Source organism: Schistocerca serialis, chromosome 6, assembly GCF_023864345.2.
Source record: "Schistocerca serialis cubense isolate TAMUIC-IGC-003099 chromosome 6, iqSchSeri2.2, whole genome shotgun sequence".
In the NCBI taxonomy this organism is placed as follows: Eukaryota; Metazoa; Arthropoda; class Insecta; order Orthoptera; family Acrididae; genus Schistocerca; species Schistocerca serialis.
Window position 1 is genome coordinate 157,236,467 of NC_064643.1, and position 6,939 is coordinate 157,243,405.

The 6,939-nt window shown below is 44.6% G+C and overlaps 1 pseudogene; it reads left to right on the forward strand.

Moving 5' to 3' along the window:
- The first annotated feature begins 1,220 nt into the window (after positions 1–1,220).
- On the forward strand, positions 1,221–1,338 carry LOC126485288 (5S ribosomal RNA; annotated as a pseudogene).
- Positions 1,339–6,939: the final 5,601 nt, after the last annotated feature.

Sequence of the window (6,939 nt, forward strand, 5' to 3'; positions counted from 1 at the left end):
CGAATCACAGAGAAAAATATTTCTGGTAGTATACGTCAGTTTTGTGTGCGGGTGGTATTCTGTGGTTCCTTTTCATGATCAATTTGCTAAGAATAATTAAATCCATCGAAGACAAAAATTATAACAGCTCTGATGTACGATCTGTAATTTTAGTGATATGAACACAACTTACAGTCAACATTATTACACTACGTCAGGTGGAATTCCTGTGCAATTTGAACAAAATAATTATTCGGGAGAAGTTGTAGTATGAATATTGCATTATACATGTGTATAATATTGTCAGTATCATTTACAAAATCAAATCAATGGAACTGCTAAATATCAGAGTGAATTCAAACCGCAGAATACCATAGAGTATCATATCATCCATATTCATTGCATTTGTCCATGTTGATGATACGCAAAACCGCCAGAGCAGGATTCTAATCTGCGACCGTAGCGGTCGCGCGGTTCCGGACTGTAGCGCCTAGAACGGCTCGGTCACCTCGGCCGGCTGCTGATATGTTCAGTTCGCCACAAAAAGAAAGACGGGCTGTAATATTTCTGGCTTTGCAGCCATCATATTCAACGACAAGAAGCTCTTTTTAGAGCAGGTGAGAAGGCAGCTGTGGCAAGATGGCGTAATGTGGAGAGAGGTACTGGTATCGTGAGAAAGACCCCCTAAAATGTGGTTCTCCTCCGCGATTGGCTGCTACATTCGCAAGTTGCTCGCCAAAATGGTAATCTTCTATTGTAATGTTCTATTATTAATATTTGAAAAATTAATTACTTGAATTTGAAATTAAAGCATCTCTCAATAGCGTGCTATCATTCCATTATTTCACAACTATCAATAACCAGCAAAGAATTAACAACTGCAAAACGAAAAGGCAGAAGAAGCACTTCGGTGATTTTCGGATGGGCCTAATTTGGATGGCGATCGGAGTGGTTCGGCTGTAAGATCAGAGCAGGTCCGGCAGTCATGGAGGACGGACATAATGTCCGCCGTGGTATCAGTTAGGACTTAATTTGCAATGTCTAGTTCATGAATAGAGGTGGTTGGGAAGCCTCGGAGGACAGACATGTGGTCTGCCGGGATCGGCGTTAGTTACGACATTATTAGCGATGTATGGTTATTTGGAACATACAGTTGAGAACAGTGTGACAGTAATTACGAAAATACGCAGTTCATTAATTTATTGAAGAACAGATATTATTTGTGACTCTAAAGTGGAATGTGCAACGGCCTTGCCGCAGTGGATACACCGGTTCCCGTGAGATCACCGAAGTTAAGCGCTGTCGGGCGTGGCAGGCACTTGGATGGGTGACCATCCGGGCCGCCATGTGCTGTTGCCATTTTTCTGGGTGCACTCAGCCTCGTGATGCCAATTGAGGAGCTACTCGACCGAATGGTAGCGGCTCCGGTCAAAGAAAACCATCATAACGACCGGGTGAGCGGTGTGCTGACCACACGCCCCCCCTATCCGCATCCTCACTGAGGATGACACGGCGGTCGGATGGTCCCGATGGGCCACTTGTGGCCTGAAGACGGAGTGCTTTTAAAGTGGAATGTTATTGTGCAGTTTCTCTGCCAACAAAAAGCGAGTGGCATCCCGTGTAAACAAACTGATAGGAGATTTATTCATTTCTAAAATAACATTTACCCGCAAAGAGTTTCTTACAGCCTCAAAAATACGGATTCACGACCTACGTGACCGAGTGAGATGGAGCAGTGGCTTAGCGCACTGGACTCGCATACGGGAGGACGACGGTTCAGACACGCGCCCGGCCATCCTGATTTTCCTAAATCGCTTCAGGCAAATGCCAGGATGGTACGTTTGAGGGGACGGCCGATTTCCTTAGACTGCAGGTTGGTGACTTTTTATTAGAATCTATGCGTTCCACTCAGGGCAGTGGAAGCAAATAGGCACGTCACGTGCACTGTAATATTAGTTCAAATGAGATCAGTGACATCTCATCTGTGGTGACACAGATGAGATATGAAGGAGAGAAATGTTTTTGATTGAAGGGGTTTGTCACACATACGCAATTATACATATCCCTCTGTCTGTGTAACTCGCCACTCTCTCTTTTTCACCTTGCCGCAGGGCAAGTGGTATTATTAGCCTGAATAACCAAATGAAAACACAGCATGTAGAGATCAGTTCATACACAGGAAAGGTAGAAGTTTTGAATACTTCAATCAAGGACATGAAACTTGAAAGAAATACCATAAATACTGAAGCGTGGCCCTCGTTACTGGCGCGCCAGTCTCTTGGATGTCCATTATCGATCCTTCGATGTTTCTTATCTTTGCTTGCGTTGTTGTTTTCCGCATTCGCGGGGCGAGTGGCAGTTGACGTTTGCTCGGGCTACCTGCTGAGACGCCGCGAGGTACAAGGTGGGAAGCAACTACGTATTGTGGAGTTGGTTGTACGCAGTCTGCCGTTTCAGGATGGAGGATATGTGTTGGCTGCCTGCCTGTCTGCTCTACTGATTTTGCTCGCCGTGCCTTGCGACCGCCTAGCTTGAGTTACTGCCTGGTGTATCCTACACGAGCCATACCGGACGTCCAGCGGAAGTTAATCAGCCTTGTGTGTCTTTTAAAGAAAAGGAGTGAATGTATAACACTTTTTGTATCCAATTTTGGTGGCCTCTTAACTGTCGCCTTAACGTTTACACTACCTTTGGGGAGAGCTAATTCTTTTAAATTTAAATAGTTGGGGTTTCCTGTCCTTTATAATCTTTTGGGGGTTTTATTTAAATTTTCTCTTTGGGGTTCCTTCCTTGTGCTTGGTTAAATGTTTACTTGTATAGCGGGAAGTGACTCCTGGTTAAAACTCGGAGAAGGTGTTTGATCTTACTGCCGCCTCCGGCATTCGTCTTTTCAGTTAAGTGTTGTCATCCCTTCGAGCGACCCGGGTGTCTCTCCTTGTCGATTAATGCTGGTTTATGTGTACTTAATTTTGAATTGGCCATTTGAATTAATATTTTGGAGCGCAGTATGGCACTAAGGCAACGTCATTGTATACCACCTTGTGCCCCGGTCTTGTACGAAAGTACCGTGAACATCAGAAATCCGGTAAAACATCAAATCTCCGACATAGTTGCGGCCGGAAAAAGACCCTGTAAGAACGGGACCAACGACGACTGAAGATCATCGTTCAACAAGACATAAGTGCAACGCTTCAGCATATTACCGCAGGTTTCAATGCTGGCCCATCAACAAGTGTCAACGATCGAAGCATGCAACGAAACATCTTCGATATGGGCTTCCGAAGCCGAAGGCACAGCCGTGCATCCTTGATGACTGCACAGCTCAAAGCGCTATGTTTCGCTTGCGCCCGTCAACACCGTCATTGGACTGTTGATGACTAGAAACATGTTGCCTGGTCGGACGAGTGTCGTTTCAAATTGTATAGAGCGGATGGACGTATAACGGTATGGAGACAACCTCACGAATTATGGATCCTGAATATCAGCAGAGGATTGTTTAAGCTGGTGGATGCCCTATAACGGAATGGGGCGGAGTGGTATGGGACCCCTGATACATCTAGATACGACTCTGAGAGGTGAGACGTACGTAAGTATCCTGTCCGATCACCTGCATCCACTCATGTCCATTGTTCATTCCGACAATTTTGGCAATACAAGCAGGACAATGCGAGACCCCATACGTTCAGAATTGCTACGGAGTGGCTCCAGAAACACTCTTCTGAGTTGAACCACTTCCGATGGCCGCCAAACACCCCAGACATGAACATTATTGACCATATCTGGGATGCCTTGCAACGGGATTTTCGCAAGATCAGCATTACTTCAAAAATTAGTTGAGTCCATGCCACGTCGTGCTGCGCTCAGGAGACTGCAAGATATTACTTGGCCGAGAGGAGGCAAAAAGTGGAGAAACAACACGGAGAACACGAATACCAAACTGACAACAGTCAGCTGCAGTACAGTACCCATTCAGCCAGTTGTCTAAATGGTGTGACAGTGACAAGAGCTGTAAACGCTAGCGCGAACACAATGATCATTCCTAATATACGCCTGTTGAGTATTTCGGGGGAACTTTTTGCCGCGACCCACCTTATTGAAACCAAACAAATCACATCGTTTGGCAGAGACTTCCTGTCAGACGCAACATGCTGGTGGTGTTTGACGATCGGTTTCTGCCGGACATTCGGTGCGCTCCCTTCTGAATTCCTATCTCGTTTCTGGTTCAGTGCCTAACAGCATTAGGTGAAGCTCGGGTTCACAACAGGATCCCGGTACCACTTGCAGAAGTGAGTGCTACACAGTATCTGGGCCTGCAACAATTGGTTCACGCACTACATCACATACTCCCTGACTGATCACGCCGCTAGTTAATGCGGCACCTTTTAGAGGGATCGATCAGGCTACGGAACTGCTAAGGACATGGAAGAATGTCAGACGGTTCGTAACGTAGCAGACAGCCAGAGAGTCTTACTGCAAGCCCACAGTGGCAGCAGAGGCAGAACAACAGCGACAGTGAACCGCAGCATGTGCAGTCAGCAAAAACTAAATCCCCTTTTCCACGAGGTACATTCTTGACTCGATCGACCATTAGTGTTAAGCAAATCTACTGTAGCGCCCCTAGTGTTTTATTGCTGTACTGATTCTGGTCTGTCACGAGTGGTCAATTTCGCGTACACTTCAGCGACAAAACTGTGTGTATTGTGAGACCTGTCTGCTGAGCAGTTCGGCGAAAGTCCATTGTTTCTAGCTAAATATCCCTATGCTGTCAACATGTAGGAACATGAATGATAATAGAGTTTGCTAATGACAAAATCCAAATTCATTGTGGATGTTCTTGACAGAGGCGGTATGGTAAATTCTTCACACTTCTGAAAGAATAGGTAGTCGTCAAAATATCTCAATTTGTTTTCGAGAAGTTATTAGTTTGGTGCATAAGTTCATAGCTTTTTTGTTTTGAGTATTGGTAGTCCGGTTGCTATGTGTTCATTTTTCGATAGTAATTTTTTTTATTTGTAGCTCAGTGTTGCTATTTGTGTTTACATGTTCTCATTTTGTCATTTGGAGATACTGTGTGGAGCTCTAGATGCTAGAAAGTGGAATGCCAAGTGGAGGAATCGGAACATTTCCTACGCATTCCTCTGTTTGAGTTCTGTAGAGGGATGACAGCAGCAGAGACAGCCAGAAACATTTGCGCCACATATGGGTAAAATGCCACTGGACAGATATGGCAAGAAGATGGTACTCTCGTTTTAAGAAGGATCGTTTTCACATCAGTGACTCGTCGTTTCATGAAGATCGTCTAAACGCATTAATCCCCAATGATCCACGTCAGTGTAATCGAGAAGCGTCAAATGTGATGAACTGTGATCATTCCACCGTCGTGCGACATTTGGATGCAGTGATGAAGGTTCAAAAATAGGGTATATACGTACTGCATGCTGTAAGCCAAAATCATAAAAATCAGCGGATAGGTATATTTGCATCTTTGCTTGCTCGTCATCAACTGATTCGTGAATAACGCCGACCATTCCTATCCTGTATCCTTAGTGGTAACCAGAAATAGTATCTTCATGCTAACTTAAGGTTGGTCAATAATATTGGTGCTCGAACAAATCGTGTCGCAAAACACCTTGATGCCCTGTTGAGTCCTGAAGTATGTCGGTGTGAACACCACATTAAGAACTCGAACGATTCATTACGCCGATTAGAGGGAATGCGTTTGAATAACTCACATATTCTCCGAGAATGGTTTGAAAGGTTCTCGCAACGGAACAGAAAAAAGTACTTGCATCACTGGAACTTTTTTATTTTTTAATGTAGTCTCCTTGTAGCTTAATGCACTTGGTCCAACGATGTTGCAATGCCTTGATCCGATCTCGGAAATGAGTTTCCTCCAGGCCTGCAAAATAGTTGTCAACTCCGGCTATCAATTCTTCGTTTGAGGTGAATCTTTGTTCACCAAGAAAAATTTTCAGTTTTGCTAAGAGAGGAAGTGTGACGGAGCTATGTCAGGTGAACAAGGCGGGTGTGGCAACAATTCAGACCTTAGTTCGTGAAATTTTCCCATGGCCACGGCACATGTGTGCAGGTGCAGCGTCAAGAGTCGCGGCACCCATCTCGCAGATGATTTTTTCATTTTAATTCTTCAGTTAAAATGTGATATACCCTTTCAGATGACATCTGCCAGGCGTGAGCAATTTCACGCACTTTCAATCGGCGATCATCCATGGTGATTTTGTGCACTTTTCCAGTGATTCCTGTGATAGTGACACATCTTGGCCTCCCACTGCGCGGATCATCGTCTAAGGCCTAAGCTCTCCCGACCAAATTTAAATTCATTTGTCCACTTGGCAACAGCTAAATATGAGGGAGCAGAGTCCCCCAGTGTATTCAGGAAATCGGTATGAATGTCCTTTGCTTTCATACATTTCTTTAAGAAGTACTTAGTCACTGCTCGAATCTCGATTTTTCCATTTGCGCAAATCACTACGCAGGAACAACAACACAGCTAGGTCACCGCCACAGCTCTCTTACGAGAGCACTGACGTGACACATGTTTACAGGCAACAGTCCAGTGAATATCACGTGAACAACTCGTAGCGCTAACGCTGACCTCTCGTGATGATTCCGAGAACTTTTCAAACCACCCTCGTAGTAAGTTTTGACGTCGTCTTTCTCTTCAATCGTTTCCTCTTGTAACGTAGTCATATTATTTTGGCTTTTGTATGTTATCGATGTGCATGTCAAAGAGACTGCAAGTTACGTTACTGTTAAACAATCTCTGGTCTTATCGTGGCACAGTCTTTTCCTCTGTGTAGTCTGATACATTCTTAGTTGAAGTGTGGTAGTGCTATGTTGACTTGTGATGGTATGAGTTAGATGAAGAGAGACTGATTGTAAACGACAGCAAGGACCAATATGACGTCTATATTGGAACGTGAATTGAAAACAAATCTTGGA